This window comes from Dipodomys merriami, unplaced genomic scaffold (assembly GCF_024711535.1).
Source record: "Dipodomys merriami isolate MVZ:Mamm:240054 unplaced genomic scaffold, mDipMer1.0.p SCAF_192, whole genome shotgun sequence".
In the NCBI taxonomy this organism is placed as follows: Eukaryota; Metazoa; Chordata; class Mammalia; order Rodentia; family Heteromyidae; genus Dipodomys; species Dipodomys merriami.
In genome coordinates, this window is record NW_027203293.1 from 1,064,813 (window position 1) to 1,083,100 (window position 18,288).

Genomic DNA, 18,288 nt, shown 5'->3' on the forward strand with positions numbered 1-18,288 from the left:
TATTCTAGATATTAGTTCTTTATCTGAAAGAGCTTTCTCTTGAATAGCTGACAAAGATTTTTCTCTCATACTGTGGGTTGTCTTTTGGTTCTGGTAATTGTTTCTTTTGATGTACAAAATCTTTAATTTGAAGTAGTTTCATTTGTAAACTACTTTCTTGTTTTCTTTGAGCAATTGAAGGCTTATTCAGAAAAAATATATTCGTGCCCGTAACTTCCAGAACTTCCCCTGTGTTTTCTGTAGTAGATTTAAAGTTTCAGGTCTTACCTTGAGGTCTTTGATCCATTTGAAGTTCATTTTTATACATGGGGAATGTTAGAAGGTCAAATTTCAGTCTTTTGCAAGTACATATCTAGTTTTCCCAGAAACATTTATTGAAGAGGTTGTCTTCAGTGTATCTTTTTTGGCTCCTTTGTTGAAAAGTTGATTCCTGTATCTTTGTGGCTTTGTTTCTAGGTCTGTAATATATATATTACAAAGGAGTTGCTACTCCAAATGTTTATGAATATAATGTTTCAACAATCTCACCCATCCCATTACTAGGTTTTCTGTTCCATTGTTTTTCAGGTCTGGTTTTGTTCTAGAACCAAGTTGTTTTCGTTACTATGGTTTTGGAGAATAATTTGAAGTCTGGTATTTTGATTACTCCAGTATTGCTCTTTTCACTTAGGATTGTTTTCCTATTTGGAGTCTTTTATGCCTCCACATGGATTTATTTATTTATTTTTTATTTCTGTGAAGAAATTGTTGGTACTTTGGTGGGTAGTGAATCTGTAGATTGTTTTTGGCAATTTACTGATCCATAAGCATGTGAAGTCTCTATTATCTGTGTCTTCAGTTTCTTTAGGTTTTTATAATTTTAATTGTAGAGATGTTATAAAGTTTTCAGTATAGAGGTCTTTCACTTCCTTGGTTTAATTAAGTTAGTAGCTAGGAATTTTATTGTTTGAGGGGCTACTGTGAATGAGAGTGTTTTTCTGATTTCTTTCTTAGCCTATTTATTCATAGCATATAGAAAAGCTACTGATTTTTCAGTGTTGATTTTATATGTTGCTATGTTTTCAAAGGTGATAATGGAGTTTTTTTTGGAGTTTGTAGGTTCTTTTCCATACAGGATCATGTCATCTGCAAATAGGAGTAATGTGACTTCCTTCTTACCTACCTTCCTTACCTTACCTTCTTTACCTTTTTGTTTCTTTCTCCTGTCCTTCCTTATTTTTCTTAAATGAAGTTACTGGTTACTTGAAGTAAGGTAATTTTGTTTTTAAAATCCTTGATACGATTAAGTGGTATGTATTGCCAAGTTTTGCCTCTATCTCTATTCTAAGTTCATCAAATATTAGTAATCTTTGTTTGACTCAGTCCTTTCTTTATCAAGAAACCATTGTTATTTTTTCTAAGATTTTAAAATGGCAACATTTACTTTTAATCATAGTCACATACCACTTTTGACTTGGCTAGGTGGTTCTGATTATTTTTAAAAGTATATGTGTGTGAACTTTTTTGTTGCTGTTGTTCAGAAAGTTGTCCATTTGGACTTGTGGGTATTTACACATTGACATATTGAACAGTTATTACTATATGTCAGCAAGGTAGTTATAAGTTAAATGTTAGAAATAAGATTTAGTTCTTTATCTTACAATGTAGCAGCTTAATTATGAAAATAGACAGCTAGGTAGATATTTTATGCAATTCATGGTTTCCCTTATTCTCTCCTCACAAGTATGACTTACAATTAGCTTGTTGTTAAAATAAACTTATTCCAGTATCCCTTCTTTGCACCATTGTGGAGACCTAAACTTAGCTGTAGGAAAGCAGAAGAATATAGGCAAACATTTCTGTTCATGTTGTCTGAAATTTTTTTTTTAAATTTAAAATTTTATTTTATTTTATTTGAGAACATACTGTACAGAGGGGTTACAATTACATGGGCAGGATAATGCATAAATTTCTTACTAAGCATTGCAGCCTCCTCCTTTGTTTACCCTTCACCTCCCTTCCCAGCCACCCCCCTCCCCCCCCACAATCATACCCCCCCCACACCGACATTGTAAAGCTGTTTTGACATGACATTTTGTACTTCTCATTGTTGCAACAGGTCCACCTGAATCCTTAAACGACTTGTTTGTCCCCATCTCCTCCACATGTTATACTGACATCAAATATAGTGAAAGCGGGGGTTACACTGTGGGGGAGGGACATACAAAGCAATAAAGAAATAATCTTATAAATGCGTTAGAAACACATGCATGAAAGAAACGAAAACATTAAAATTTTTGAAGTGATATTTGGCATCTACATCTTCTCAAAATTTTGTAACTCAACATTTTTCCATGTTTTCACAAGTTATTCAGCGACATTTTTACTTGCTATATAAAAACACGGATGTACCAGAATTTTATTATTGCCCAGTATTAATTTCTTTTTTCCCATTTCTTCTTTATTCATGGTGCTTAATGAATGTTCATATTAGACTTTAATCTTTGTATGTATTCACGATTGTTAGGGTTTTTGCAGAAGTGAAATAAGAGGTAAAAAATACCTTTTTAAAAAAAGATTCTTAGTATATACAGCGCCTGTCTTGTGCTCAGACAGTTTGACCAAGCATGATAAAAAATTTTTATTTCTAAACAAAACGTTTGCGTTCTCACAATAGTTAGTTCCTCATTATCATCAGTTGTTTTAAATCACTGTGTGATCAGCTGAGTGTTTCCTGGCCCTTAAAAAAATGCCTCCTCAAAAGTTAAAAAAAAACAGCCAGGTGCCTGCAATCCTAGCTACTCAGGAGGCTGAGATGTGAGGATCACGATTCAAAGCCAGCCCAGGCAGGAAAGTCCATGAGTTTTTTTTTTTTTTTTTTTTTTTTTTTGAGTCCGGTTGTGGGGCCTGAACTCTGGGCCTGGGCGCTGTCCCTCAGCTCTTTAGCTCAAGGCTAGCGCTCTACCACTTGAACCACAGCGCCACTTCCAGCTTTTTTTTTTTTTTCTTCTGCTTATGTGGTGCTGAGAAATCAAACCCAGGGCCTCATGCATACAAGGCAAGCACTCTACCACTGAGCCACCTTCCCAGCCCCTCCCTGACACTCTTATCTCCAATTAACTACCAGTTGTCACTGTGGCTCCAGTGGTAGAGTACTTGACTTGAGCTGAAGAGCTCAGGGACCATGCCTAGGCCCAGAGTTCCATGACAACCAAAAAAACAAGGCAAAGGTAATGTGTTTAAATGATAAAGTAAAATTTTTGTATTTGTTCAAAGGCATAGTGTCAGCAAAATTTGGGTGGCATTATGGGGAAAATGAATCATCTACAGTACAATAAAGAATATGAAATTGATCTGGTTTTTGATGGGCAGCATTAATGTGTATGAAAGTAATGTTGTAACAGCAATGTAGCCTACTCAATGCAGTCTCAAGTTGTGAATGTTCAGACCTACTGCATGTACACTGTAGATTAGAGTACTGAAGTCTGTGTATCTTGAGCATGCACTGTTGTTTAGTGGGGTTTTTTTGTTTTGTTTTGTTTTTTGCTGGTCCTAGGGCTTGAACTCAGGGCCTGGGTGCTGTTCTTGAGCCTCTTTGTGCTCAAGGCTAGTGCTCTACCACTTGAGCTACCACTCCACTTCTGGCTTTTTCTGTGTAGTTCACTGGAGATTAGAGTCTCATGGACTTTTCTGCCCAGGCTTCATACAGTGATCTTCAGATCTCAGCCTCCTGAGCAACTAGGATTACAGGCGTGAGACACCAGTGCCTGGCTGATGCACTATATTTTAATCCATAGCATTGTCCTTGGAACCATGCCTGAAGATACCAAAGGTCTACTATACAAGAGTCTATTGCTTTTCAGAAGGGCCTTGACTTTTCCAACAATATATGAGAGTATTCATTTCCCTTGCCCAACATTTCTTCTACATATTTTTCTTACATATTTTTCTTACATATTTTCTGGTTTGATGAGTGAAAATAATATCTTGTTTTAGTAAAGTATGTTTTCCTATTAGCCAAGATAAAAATCTGAAAGTATGTTTTTCTTCTCCCAAGTGTTTAGCTCCTTTTTCAGCTCCTTTAGTGCTAGTAATTAATTTTGTGAGCAGTTGCATCTTATTACTGTATCCTTCATGATTTAACAGATGTTTTTATGTTTTTAAGGGTGAAGAGTTCCAAGATTTTCATTTCAAAACTATATTGAAACTATCCTACCCTCCTCTTTTAAAATGTTAGCTGTGATAAAATACATGCTATCCTAACAATGTATAAGTGAACAATTCAGCTGGGTTAACTATACTCACGTTTAGTGTGCAACTGTCACCACCATCCCTATCCTCTGGTCCTTGTGGTTCTGCCTGTCATATGATACTAGCTTTAGCATCCAGCAGTGCTACCTGGAGCATTTTTGTGTTGGTAAATCTTTTGGTTTCTGTTTTGTTTCTGGTAACGTTGTTGGCATGTCTGGAAATGGAAGCATCCATTTCATGCCTAGGTATGAAATCTGGTATTTTCAGTTTGTTTTGGGTCTAGAATTGTTACTAATAATTTAGAGTCCTTTATTCAAAGGGTATGGCTCATTAGCAATTTAAAATTCTTACTGTTTTGCTAAGATTGACACTCATCTGCTACTTCATGGTTATCACATGAGATCTCATGTGTTTTTTATATGGCTAGGTGTTTGTGATGACACCCACTACTCCTCAGAAGTTTTTCTCTCTTAAAGGATTGGAGGTGTACATCTGTCTCCAGCTCTGTACTGGCAGAGGGCCCAGGAGGGACAAAGGCTCTTCTGTGAGAAGGAGTTGGACTTGCTAAGGGAGCAGAAGGGAGGCCTGGGTGGCTGAAGCAAAGGGACAGTGGCATGAGAGTAGAATTGGAGAGGCAAGCAGAGGCCAGATGCTGTAGGGCCCTGCAAGAGGTAGGTTTTTACTGTACTGCTAATAGAACTCTATTGAAGGATTATAAGTGGAGCTGGCAGCAGAGGCAACCTAGTCTAATGTGTTTTTAAAAGCTACTCTTGCTACTGGATGGGGAAATGGATTACAGAGGAGTAAGAGTTGAAGCTGAGAGATAATACGGGAAAGTGATTTGTTACCCAGGTGACAGTGTTACAGTGACTCATTCCTTCCTTGGTTTTTTTTTGTTTGTTTGTTTGGTTTTTTGTAACCGTCTGTAGCACAACTAAAGATAACTGGCCAGGTGTACCCTGTGGAAAAGTGAAACTTATCAGGTGGTGTAAGCATTGGAATCAAGAGTCCTTTAATATCGTTCTGCAGCCTCGCTAACTAATCCCAGGCTAAATATAGATTGCCTGTGAATCCCAAAAGTTCACTGTCAACTGTCTTTGAATGTCCCTGGGAGGTTAATTAACTTTAATTATAAGTGACTTAGTGAGTCCTGAAAAGTATTCATATTCCTATTTCATATATGAAGAGTGGATAGTGGGGTCATTTGAAGCACTGAAATAAGCAATGTATTATCACTTTCTTCTAACTTGAAGGCAATTTTGTCAACATCATACTTTTAGTTTTATTCCTTCCAAATATGTTAATAACTATAGTGTGCAGATGAGGTTTGAAGGTTTTATGCAGTTTTGGCATTTATTATTCAGGCACATGTTTATATCTTTAAGTGGTATCCTAAGTTAAAAGTGGATCAATTCCTTGAGGAGAAGCCTGCTCTGCCTCCCTAGGTGTAGGGATGGGGCTCTCTAAGCTCTGTGCCTGCCTAGCACCCATTCTTCCCCAGTGCTAAGCATTCATCATGCCGAATTACATGGCATTCCCAAGACAGAGATAAAGGTTGTGGAGAAGCAATGCAAATGCTGAGGTTGGTGGGGAAACAGATAAGAGTGAAGTCTTCTGTTTTAATCCATGATGCAGTTTTGTTTTGATATGAAGCATATTCCTTAATACTAGTAAAATAATTAGAGGATGTGGCTGTATCTCTTTTGGTTCACTATTACTGTTTCCAGTGTGAGGAATTACAGTTCTATAATCTTAGTTCTTCCCTTCCTTCCTTCCTTCCTTCCTTCCTTCCTTCCTTCCTTCCTTCCTTCCTTCCTTCCTTCCTTCCTCCCTCCCTCCCTCCCTCCCTCCCTCCCTCCCTCCCTTTCTCTCTGTCTCTCTCTGTCTCTCTCTGTCTCTCTCTCTGTCCCTCTTTTCTTCTTTCTCTTTCTTCCTTTCCCAACATGGGGCTTGAACTCAGGGTCTGGGGTGCTGTCCTTGAGCCCTTTTGCTCAAGGCTAGTGTTCTGCTACTTTGTAGCCTTGGTACTTTAGCAGCAGGATTTTGTTGGCGTGGCAAGGGAGGTGGTGTGCTTTGTAAGTTAAAAAAAAATAATTTCATATAAGTTAATGACTGAGCATAAAATTTTGTAAAGAATTCAGCTCCTTCATTATTCAGTAGATTTTTCTGGCTTTGCTCCATGCCTTGCTACAGCTAACTCTGGTCTTTCATTTCCTAATTTTGACCTGTTCTTACCTGTGATATTTTTATCTTTTAGCCGTTTAACAAGAGCTGCATATGATTTGTAAAGGTCATCTCCTTAGTTCTGTTCTCTTCTTTCACCTCACCCTAAGCTCTACAAATAACTCCAAATCCTCCTCTTTACTCTAGGCCTTTCCCATTGCCTTGTTCTAAGTTGCTCACTGACTACTTTTTATTTTCTTTGAGCTCCTATTCTTAATCTTGTAACTTCTATTCATGGTTTACCCAATTTTCTAGTTATCCAAGGCTCAGCACCTCTGTCCCCTTTGACTTTCTTTTTCTCATCCCTTCAACTTGCCTGTTCCTGACCCCTTGCCTGTTCCTTAGACCCCTTAGGTTCTAAGCCTACCTCTCTCCTTCCCAGCTGTTAACTCTCTCAATATCCAACCCAGAAACCTTCACTGGCTCCCTAGAGTTCCATACTGACTTCTAATGTATTTAATATACTACCTCAACCCCTTTTCCTTGTGCATCCTTTTTACCCAGAATTCTCCCTCCATTTTCCCCTTTTGGGCCTATGTTTCAAGTTCTACCTAATGATATACTGTCTTCTTTTGGAAAATGAAAAAGTATTTGTACTTTTAAAAAGCTGCCATCCGTGGTTTTTTCCACCCACCTATCTTCATTTCTGAAGAGTCAGCAGGGCAGTTTGGTTCACAGTGTGAGCTCCAACACTGCTCTGCCTGCATTTCACACCCTATTTCAGCCTCTTACTAGTGTACCAGGCCTTTGGCTGGTTATTTAGTCTCTTTATACTTAATGTTTCTAACAATAAATTGAGAGTACTTATAGTACAAACATCATAGAGCAATTGTGAAGAATAAATGAGTTGAGATCTTTAAAACATATAAGATGCTGCTTTGTACTATAGAGATGTTTGCTTTTGATAAAAAGTTACTGTCAAAAATTACACACACACACACACATACACACAGAGTTCTGCTATTCCATAGAATCTAGAATTGACTCCATAGTAGCTATTGGATAAAATTGGGGCTTATTGAAAAACTCAGTTGTCCAGTAACAACTATAGGTTTTGAAATAAGTACCTTGAGCTTAAATAGAGCACTTTAAACTGTCATAAAGGAAGGTCACTGGGTTTGTTGAGTAATTTAATAGTAGAGTATACTTATATAGTTTAAAAAGTGAACTGGAATTTTTAATGTATATTTTAAATAAAATCATACAAAGATAGGAAGTAGCAAACCTCTAAACTCCCATACATAAGACAGAAGCTTTGAGGTTTACAAATAAAAGTTCCAACAATCATACTGGTAGCGAGTTTTCATGTAGTCAAGACATCCTTCTAAGTGGATGCATCCAAATTGTTACTACTAGTAACAATTTTCTTTCAAGAGCACTAGTTTTTTTTTTTTTAATTTTTTTATTGTAGAGATACTATACAGAGGGTTACAGTTACATGAGTGAGGTAATGAGTACACTTCCACTTCCTCTTGAACATTGTTACCCCCTCCATTGTTTTCCCCCTACCATCCCCTCCCTCCCTCCCTTCCCCAAGGTTCTTTTTTTTTTTTTTTTTTTGATCGTGATTAAGTGATTACTTAATTTCTGGAAATTCACAGTATTGTGGAATAATGATAAGAGCACTAGTTTTAAGCTCCATTCTAGGATTGTAAACTTATATTTGTGTTTTAGTTTTTCTAACATAGTTTTAGTACAGTTTGGGGATAATTCTTAGAATTAGAATGAGATGTCCTGAATTAAAATTGGCAGTTGGTCTTGATATGTTATATGTAAGTACATTGTGAGTATAGTACTAATAGTTCAAGGCTAAATAGTTGACATGATTTGGGTATTCATTTTATAAGATTTTGAAACATTGTTGGGATAAACAGTGCATTTAAATGACTTCTATCAATTTGCTTGAGATTTAATATGGACTTAAGAAAGTTCTAAAACTAAATGAGGTGAAGTACAGAGAAGTATTTATTTCAATGAGTTAAAAATGGAAGAAATATCCATTAATAAGGCTTACATTTTATGGTTACCAGAGAAGAAGAGCTTAATTTTTACCTGTAAACCAAAACTCACTTTACTTATAATAAAGTCCAGGTATATTCACATATTTAACATAGTTGAAAAACAAGTTTCTGTCTTTTTATGTTAATGTGCTCTAGTAAGATTGTTTAGTTTATATTTCTGATTTTATCAAGAATTTATTTCCAGTATTTTTAAATATTCTAAGTATTTCTAGTTAAAATAAAAAGTAGATATATTCAAGAACCTATAAAATTGGTTTTGGCCTGCATTTAAGTAAAAGAAGGAAAGGTATCAAGTTATTGTGATGAAATATTTACACATGACCAACTTAAACTTGCCAAGAGTTTCATTCATCTTTGTAACTTCTGGGTTCAAACATTGCAGTTTCTACTCTAAATCTCTTTGTTTTCTCTGCTTTCAAGTTGAAAATACTCAAAAATTTTATATTGTAAATTGTATCTTTGACCTTCCCTTAAATTGAAGAAAACTCTTGGCAGCTGGATGATTTACAAATGTTTAGCAATGGCAACCAGATGAAAAATTAAAGGTATTTATGTGTGGCATCATGTGACTGTGATGGAAATAATTTATCTTCCTTTCACTTCCCACATTTTAACTTGGTCTAGCTTTATAGATTCCAAAGTAGAGCCTCAGCAGATTTCTAGAGACTTACATCTTTTTTTTTTTGGGTCCGGTCGTAGGGCCTGAACTCTGGGCCTGCATGCTGTCCCTCAGCTCTCCAGCTCAAGGCTAGCGCTCTATCACTTGAGCCACGGTGCCACTTCCGGCTTTTTTCTTTTTGCTTATGTGGTGCTGAGGAATCGAACACAGGGCCTCAGGCATGCAAGGCAAGTGCTCTACCACTGAGCCACCTTCCCAGCCCGAGACTTACATCTTTGTTACTTCCTGACCTGCTGTATCTGTGTATTCTATGATGATCACATGCTAATATTAGAAGTGAAATTGCTGAAATAGCAACCTTCATATTAGTATTATATAATTTGAAAGTAATTTAATAGATATATTTTTGTTTTGTGAATCTTGTCCAAATTTTTGTTGTTTTGGGTTGTTTCATAAGTCCTCATGACTGATGATTATTGCTTGAAGCACATTTATTTCTAGTAATCTAGTTGTACTTGTTTGAATTGACTCTTCTTGGTTTCTTAATTTCTCATGACTATAATTAGTTGTAATGATTGACTAAGCAAATCTTGAATACTTTTTGTTAGCCTAACACTGTGAGATCAAAAGGGAAGTTTATTGTGGTCTTTATTTTAAAACAATTGGCTTAGGTAACTTCTAAAGTGATTTTTCTTTTTTTCTTCTTTTTTTTTTTTTTGGTGTGAAGAGCTTATACATTGTATTTTAAAACAAAGCAGATGCCCAAAGTAGTGTATCTAGATATGTACATGTCATCAATGTGTTGCTTTGTTTTGTTTTTGAGCTTTATTAAAATGTAATTCTGAGTCGAAACTTGTATTTTACAATTTTCATGAAATACTGTATTGAGCACTCATGCTGTTCATTTTTATTAATGTGTAACTATACCAGAGTTTGGCTATTATCTCTTGATAGGTTTTGGGGGTTACTTCCAGTTTGTTTTTCTTTTGCCAAGAAGAATGCTATTGTGAAAAATAATATGTTGTATATTAGACACAGGTTCAGCTGCTAGTGTATAAACAGTTCAATTTTTCAGCCTGATGTCATATTTTCTACAATGAGTATTCCAATTTGCCCACCCACCAACAGTACGTAAAAAAATAAGTGATACTTTTGCCAACATTTTGGTAGTTGTCAGCTTCAATTTTGTCACTGTAGTGCGTATAAATATTAAATCTTTGTGATTTTGAAGCCACTTGTGTTTCCTCTTCTGTAAAATTCATTTTCTTATTTTTCTGTTGAATTAATTTGACTGCCTAGTTTGTAGTAAACCTTTTCACTTTTTTTTTTCCTACTAGGGCTTAAACTCAGGGCTTCACTTGTCTTTTTCACTTAAGGCTGAAACTCTGTACTACTTTTGTTGCACCTCTGTTTCAGGCTTTTTTTCTTTTTTGAAGGGGGGTGGTAATTGGAGATAGGAGTCTCATGGATTTTGCTGGCCCAACAGTAAGCCTCAGATCTCAGCCTTCTGAGTAGCTAGAATTACAGGCATGATCTACCAGCTTCTGACCTTTTCACTTTATATTCACTTTATATAATGATATCCTTTGAACAGATGTTATTAATTTAGTCAAAATTATGAAAATATTCTTCATAGTTAATGACTTAGATTTAAGGAACTTATTACCTCAAGTTCATCAAGTCAGTTTCCTATGATTTTTTTCTAAAATAATGTTTTACAAATTTATTATATTCAATAGAATTATTTTTAATAAGTTTTTTATTGTGAAAATACTGTATAAAAGGGTTACAGTTAAATGAGCAAGGTAATAAGTAGATTTCTTATCAAGGATTGTTGACTCTTCCTTTGTTTTTTCCCCTACCATCCCTTCCCTCCACCTCCACAACTACACTCTCCCCCATCTCAGCCCCCTCCGTTTCCCCCCCCCCCCCACTTAAATTGTAAAGTTAGTTTTTTCAACATAGTGTCTTCTACATCTCATTGTTGCAATGGGTCAACCTGTATCCCTATTTAACCATTTTGTTTTTTCCCTTCCCCTCCCCAAATTATACCAACATCAAATACAGTGAAAACAGGGGTTATATAGTATGGAGAGAAAAGAACACAAATCATAAATATATTGCTTGGGCTTGGGGTGTAGCTCAGTGTAGAGTACTTGCTTATTAAGGCCCATGGGTTCCATCGCTGACACTAAAATTTTTGTTTCTGATTTTCTTGCTCAGTATTTTTCATTGTATGTGTTTAGTCTATTTTGCTTTTCTATTCATAGAGCTTTAAGTAACGTTTACTTGAGGGCCACTACGGGTAATACAGTTATGAACATTCTTTTTTTTTTTTTTTTCTTCTATCAGTTGTGGGGCCTGAACTCTGGGCCTGAACTCTGAACCCAGGGCCTCATGCATGCAAGGCAAGCACTCTACTACTGAGCCACATCCCAACCCATGAACATTCTTCTACATGTCTTTAGTTTGCATTTTATTGGATATATTCCAACAGAATAGAATACTGCTGTGCTTGTATTTAGGTTCCTTTTTATTGGGTGTTTTCATAGTGATTGCACCTCACCTGCTACTTTTAAGTGTGTACGCGTGCTTCAGTTTCTCTATACTCCACCCATCTCTAAAGTTTAAACCTACTTGTCAGAAATTTTCATTTTAGCCATCTTAGTAGGCATGTAATGGTACCTCATTTTGGTTTTAAATTGTGCTTTCGTTATTGCTCATGAAATTAAGCACAGATAGATGACTACTTGAATATTTTGTGGAATGCCTGTTCAGATCCTTTTTCAGTTTCTATTGGATTTTTTCTATTGATTTTTTTTAAAGTTCTTTAAATATTACTGAAATAATATGGTTTTTAAAAAACATATGTTCTAGAAATAGGTTTTGTTTCCAGGAATAGAGCTATAATGCATCTAATTTGACACCCTGGCATTTTTTTGGTCAGGAAGAAATACGTAGAGCTTTGTGTGGTGTGACACAGGGATCATAGCTAGTGTTTTTCTTATATGCAAAGCTAATTGACTTAGAACTAGTATTTGGAAAGATCATCTTTTCTTTTCTGTGTATGTATGCATGTATGTATGCATGCATGTATGTGTATGTGTGGCCTATTTCTTTTTTTTTTAAGTTTATTTATTTATTTTTGTTGGTTGTGGGGCTTGAACTCTGGGCCTGGGTGCTGTGCCTGTGCTCTTCAGCTCAAGGTGAGCACTCTACTAGTTGAGCCACAGCGCCACTTCCTGTGTGGCCTATTTCTGTTCTTTTTAGTATACTTCTTTGTTTAAATTATTCAAGCCTAGGAGAGCCTTTCCATCTTTTTTTTTTTTTTTTTTTTTTTTTTTTGGGTCCGGTCGTGGGGCCTGAACTCTGGGCCTGGGTGCTGTCCCTCAGCTCTTCAGCTCAAGGCTAGCGTTCTACCACTTGAGCCACAGCGCCACTTCCGGCTTTTTTCTTTTTGCTTATGTGGTGCTGAGGAATCGAACCCAGGGCCTCAGCCATGCAAGGCAAGTGCTCTACCACTGAGCCACCTTCCCAGCCCCGAGAGCCTTTCCATCTTATTTAATATAATTTGGATATTTATGTGGCTCTTGCATGATAATTTTTTTTTCAGTACTGGGGTTTGAACTCAGGCCCTTGAACTTGCCAAGCAAGTGTTCTGCCACTTGAGCCATGCTCCCTCTCTCATGTAAATTGTCTGGCTCCTCATGCAACCATTTTGAGGTTTTAATGGAAAACCACTTGACTCTGCAGTTCAGTTTTATGATTTATGATATTAGGTCTCTATTTAGCTCTCTTTAATGTTATTATTTTGGAGGGGGTACTTGTACTTGGCTGGGCACATTCTACCACATAAGCAATAGCTTAAACCCTATTTTATTGCTTTTATTATCTTTTTGATAATTATATTTATGGAGCAAGATATTAATAAGAATGTAATTGGCCACTTTGTTACCCCTTCTTATTGATATAAAAATTCTTTGTATATTATTTTGCTTTTCTGTGGACAGTCACAGCATTGAAGGATGATAGGCTTGTCAGTGTTCGTGCTTTTTTTTACTGATATCACTGAAATAACACTAGAATAAAAACATAAAGTGAGCAATATTAAAATATAAAAATATAAAATAATTTTAGTAATTAGTTTTATATTGTCAGTTCAACATTCAGTCAGTACAAAAATAGCTAAGGAGATATTTTACTTTTTTTGTCCGGAATCTTCAAAAACCTAGTGTGTATTTTGCATTTGCATCACTTCTAGTTATAGTTAAGGTGCTTGTAGCTGGTGGTTTCAGTATTGATAGAGCAGGACTACAGTTTTCAGAGGATGCTGATACTCTATATATTTGCCTGATTCCTAACTTTGAAACAAATACTTCTGACATTTCATTATTAAAAAGGATGTGTTCTCTTGATTTGGTAGATATTTTCCATGTGGTTAAAGAAATTTCCTTGTGATTTGAGTTTACTCTATAATTTCTAGCTTTTCACTAGCTCTTTAATAAGCATATTTATGTGTACATAAGGGTAGGTAGCAGCAAGAGGATGGAGTTCAGCATTCAGTGAATCTATAGACTTGTGCTAAAATACCTTCTTTTTTTTAAGTTCTTACTTTTTTAAGTTCTGTTTTGTAAATGAAACAGTTGAGTTTGAAAGTTAAGTGTATAAGTGACAGTATGTTAGTGTTGAGAAGTCAGAACAAAAACACATATATCTTCTTTAATTCTAATATCATTTAAGATATCCCAGTTCTCAGTTCTTTCTATGAAGATCTGTGGGATAACCTCCTGTGCTAGATGTCAGACAACCCTTCATCTAATGATATTCTTGTATTCTTCTTTTGTGATATTGCAGAAACTCAGATTTATTTCTAGGATTTGAGATAGTTACCTTATGCTATAAATTCATCAAATATGTTTATCATGATTATTAGTTGAATGTTAATAACTTCTGCCTTCCCAAACTCCCATTCCTGTTCTAGGATAGCAAAACGAGCCATAATAAACTGCATTTTTCCGTTAGGAACTGCACATTCGCATTGAGACCATTGCTTGTGAGTTTGGAATCACTTAAGATTGGCTAGTATGGGAGAGAGGCTTGTAGAATTTATATATTCTATATAACCTTTAAAGAGTTTCACAAAATCCTGTACTGTAGGGACTAGAGCTTTTAAAGGGTTTTTGACTGTTCTCATCGTTGACTGTAGAAATAACTTTAACTCTCAGTTTAACTGAACTTCACTATATGTGATACTATTTGTTTTTTTTTTAATCATTTCACCTTTCCCTGTTTTTTAAGTTTCAGACTTTGTGAGTTTCTTATATTTATTAACCCATTTTGAAATTTTTTAATTTTATGTAGGAGCAATACAATAACCTCTGTATTCAGCTTATGAAAAATTAGGTTGGAAATTAAATTATATGAATGTTATATGAGTCAACTTAGTTTATTTAAGGTAGCCTGGAATATATATAAAATGTATTCCCGAAGGATAGATGGCCAATTGTCATAGGATGTGGTGTATTAGCGCCATCTACTGTGAGGTAGGCATAATTGCTTCTTGGTGTGCATTGGATTTTTTTTTTTTTTTAGGAAAAATACATACTACTTTTCATAGTACTGCAGGTCTTTTCTCTTAGATTACCACTGTACAATCTGTATGTTTTGTTCTGTTCAGTTTATATAGTCTGTATATTTAAAGTTGGCTAAGTTTCAGAGATTTTGCTTCAGGATCCTTACCAAATTTACAGTGGAAAACCTCCTATGATTTTCCTGATATCCCAAGATAAAATATAGCTGATTAAGCTAGAATCATTGTTTTAAATTTTACTAAACAAAGGCTTTTTATCTGTACCTGAACTTTTTATCTGTACCTCAAAAACTGCCCATGTAAAGCTGCCTCTTAGTGTGTCATTATGATAATTACTTGAATGTCAAAATCTGCAGTCTTGAGGCATTGGTATCTTAGTGGTAAAAATATTTAAGTAATAAAGCTACTATCTTGGGTTTAATTTCTTAATATAAAGGATATTTTAATGAACACCAAGGAAGAAAAGAATCTCAAATTATCCTATATTTTCAAAAGTATTTTTTAGGTAATTGAAGTATCTCTACCCAACAATGTAGTAGGCATTTAGGTAAAACAAAAAGTCTTTGATCAGAAATAAAATTGTCATGCCTATAAATTAGAGCAGTGAATCTTTGGATTTTTGCAGTTTCATCAGACCAGTTGTCATGCAGCACCTGTGACAGAAAATTGGGCCCCAGTGTCTTTCAGTAACCTTGAGAGACGTGGCTGTTACTTTTGACAGAGGCAACATGTCTCTGCATTTGGGGGCCCCTTCATAGAGCGTGCAGTTTTTTTCAATGTCCTGTTCCTCCACCTTTAATACTTCTTTAAATGACCAGAATCAGCCTATTGTTTAACAGTATAGGTAGGGGTAGGAGTGTGCGTGTATATGTGCATGTGAGTGTGTGTGCAGGGCACACACTGGTCCTGAGTCTTGAACTCAAGGCCTGTGAGCTGTTCCTGAGCTTATTTTTGCTCAAGGCTAGTGCTCTATCACTTGAGCTATACAGCTCCACTTCCAGCTTTTGAGTGGTTAATTGGAGGTAGAATCTCATAGACTTTCCTGCCTGGCAAGCTTTGAATTGCAAGCCTCAGATTTCAGCCTCCTGAGTAGCTAGGATTACAGCAATGAGTTTCTGGCACCTGGCATAACAGTATAATTTTAAAGTCAGACTTCTTGGGTTTAAATCTTGGTTTTACCGTTTGGTCCCTGTGATCTTGAGAGCATCAGCCTTAATTTTTCTGAGCCTCAGTCTCATCTGTAAGTGAGAAAAGTAACAGTGCCTATGTCTTAGAATTATTCTGTAGTATAAATAAAATGTTAAAGAACTAGAAGAATACCTGGCATTTTAGTAAACATTCAAGAGAATTAATTGCTATAATTTATTGCCATTAATATTTGTATCAATGATTACATGTTCAGCATGAATATGATAATTTGATATGTATTCATTTTAGTAACTACAGTCTCTTTTTTATTTATTTCTTTTTTTGGTTGTGGGGCTTGAAGTCAGGACTTGGGTGCTGACACTGAGCTCTCTTGCTCAAGGTTCGTGCTCTACCACTTTGAGCCACAGCTCCACTTCCAACTACTGTCGCTTTAGCAGCAAAACCTATAATGTTTGACAGTACATACCTTAAGAATATAAATGCTCAAGATGTTTACTGTTTCTGGGATTCATTTAGATGGTGGTATTTAGCAGAGTGGAAAGAAAACATTGGGCCTTCAACCTTGTTCCTTTCAGTAACAACAGTGTAATTTTCAGTAAATTACTAATCTCTCTAAAGTTCAGCGTATACGTAGTTATTGTGTTTATATGCCCAATAAAATATATTCATTAATTTTATTCCTGTTTGTTCACTGCCAAGGTGCTTGCTTACTGCCATTTGTAAAGAGTGCTTCTCAGTCTCATTGCATCCTGGGCCCTTTTGCTGAGTCTGCTAGTAGACACACTAATTATTGTACTTAACATGAGTAGTTGGATTTTGACATTTTTCTGGAATGTTTTGTGAATTTGCTGTCATTTGTTTTGTTTGGTTGGGTGCTTTTGTTTTGTTTTGTTTGCTTGCTTGTTTTGATCTTGCTCTGCAGCAAGCTCAGTACAGCCTTGAACTCAAAATGAAGCCCAGGCTGGCTTCAAAGTTGTAATGCTCCTGCATCCACCTCTGAGTGCTAGGACTGTGTTAAGAATTGTTCTGCATAAAAATGTGGTAAAGGGACTAACATCTCTTCATTTTCCATTTATTTATGTATTTGTTTGTTTGGTACTATCAGGGTTTGAACTCAAGACCTTGCACTTGATAGGCAGGTGCTACTATAAACTATATAAGTAAAACTCTCAGCCCCCAATTCTACATTAATAAAAAAATGTCTTGGGCTGGGAAGGTGGCTCAGTGGTAGAGCGCTTGCCTTGCATGCCTGAGGCCCTGGGTTCGATTCCTCAGCACCACATAAGCAAAAAAGAAAAAAGCCGGAAGTGGCGCTGTGACTCAAGTGGTAGAGCGCTAGCCTTGAGCTGAAGAGCTGAGGGATAGTGCCCAGGCCCAGAGTTCAGGTCCTATGACTGGACCCCCCCCCAAAAAAATGTCTATCTGCTGGTGGCTGACACCTGTAATCCTAGCTACTCAGGAAACAGATCTGAAACTTATGTGTTGAAGTCAGCCGAGGCAGAAAAGCCCAGTCTATTCCATCCCCAATTAACCAGCAAAAATCTGTGCTTGAGCCATGGCTTAAGTGGTAGAGTTCCAAACATAGGCAGAGGAAGTGGAAATAGCACTATGCTTTTAATTCACCAGTAATGGGGGGAAATTGTCTATTTATTTTATTCTTTGTTGGAACTATAAACTTTGCATACTGTTATTAGACTGCTTGGTTACAAACCTGGCTTAAAAAATCACCTACTTACATTTATGAGCTTTGGCATATTACTTAGGCTTTCTGTGTCTCTGTTTTCCTGCACACAAAATGGTAAATTATATGGTGATTATACATGTAATCCCTATGTACTAGGTAATATGTGTGTGCAGTATGAAGTTCAGTACTGATATTGAATTATTCTACATATCTATTTTTCCCCCAATGGAAACCAAGTAAAAATACTTGAGGCTTCCAGAATCTTTTGGTATCCAAGAGAATGTGTGGTTTAACTGTTTAAGCATAATTTTAAACAGGAGTTCATATTCCTAAATTGGAGCCTAGCTTTCCCAAGAGTCTGATTGAATTATTTTACCTTTTATACAGGTACTTCATTTCAAAATGGGAATGATAATTATGTATTCTCCATAGACTCCCTTTTCTCTCTTTCAAACGTATGTGACTTCAAGGCACCAAGTTAGGTACTGGGGAGACAATAGTGGAAAATACTACATGAGTTCTTTGCCTAGTAGTATGTTAAATGTAATAGAGGAGTCAAGACAACCTCACCTTTGATTATATAGGTGATTTAACTGCTGAAAGTGGTATTTAGATCCATGAATGTATTTGATAGGGAGACCCCAGTGTGTCTGTTTCGTGAGAGTAACTTCAGTTGAGATGTGAAGTATGATCCAAATTATTAACTAAAACTAGAGCAGACATTGCAGGGCGTTCATTTCAGGATGTTAGATGTTTAAGTACCTAGAGACAG

General features: G+C 36.1%; 1 protein-coding gene and 1 long non-coding RNA gene across 4 annotated transcripts in view; one reads left to right on the top strand and one right to left on the bottom strand.

Moving 5' to 3' along the window:
* LOC138831331 (uncharacterized) overlaps positions 1-556 on the bottom strand; it is a 59,712-nt gene extending 59,156 nt beyond the window's left edge. For all 3 annotated transcript variants that reach the window (XR_011373244.1, XR_011373243.1, XR_011373242.1), the window contains exon 1: positions 268-556. This is a non-coding gene — a long non-coding RNA (uncharacterized lncRNA). The remainder of the gene's footprint in view (positions 1-267) is intronic.
* Positions 1-18,288, top strand: part of Tsc22d1 (TSC22 domain family member 1) — a 92,866-nt gene that overhangs the window by 48,590 nt on the left and 25,988 nt on the right. The gene's annotated exons all lie outside the window — the stretch shown is intronic.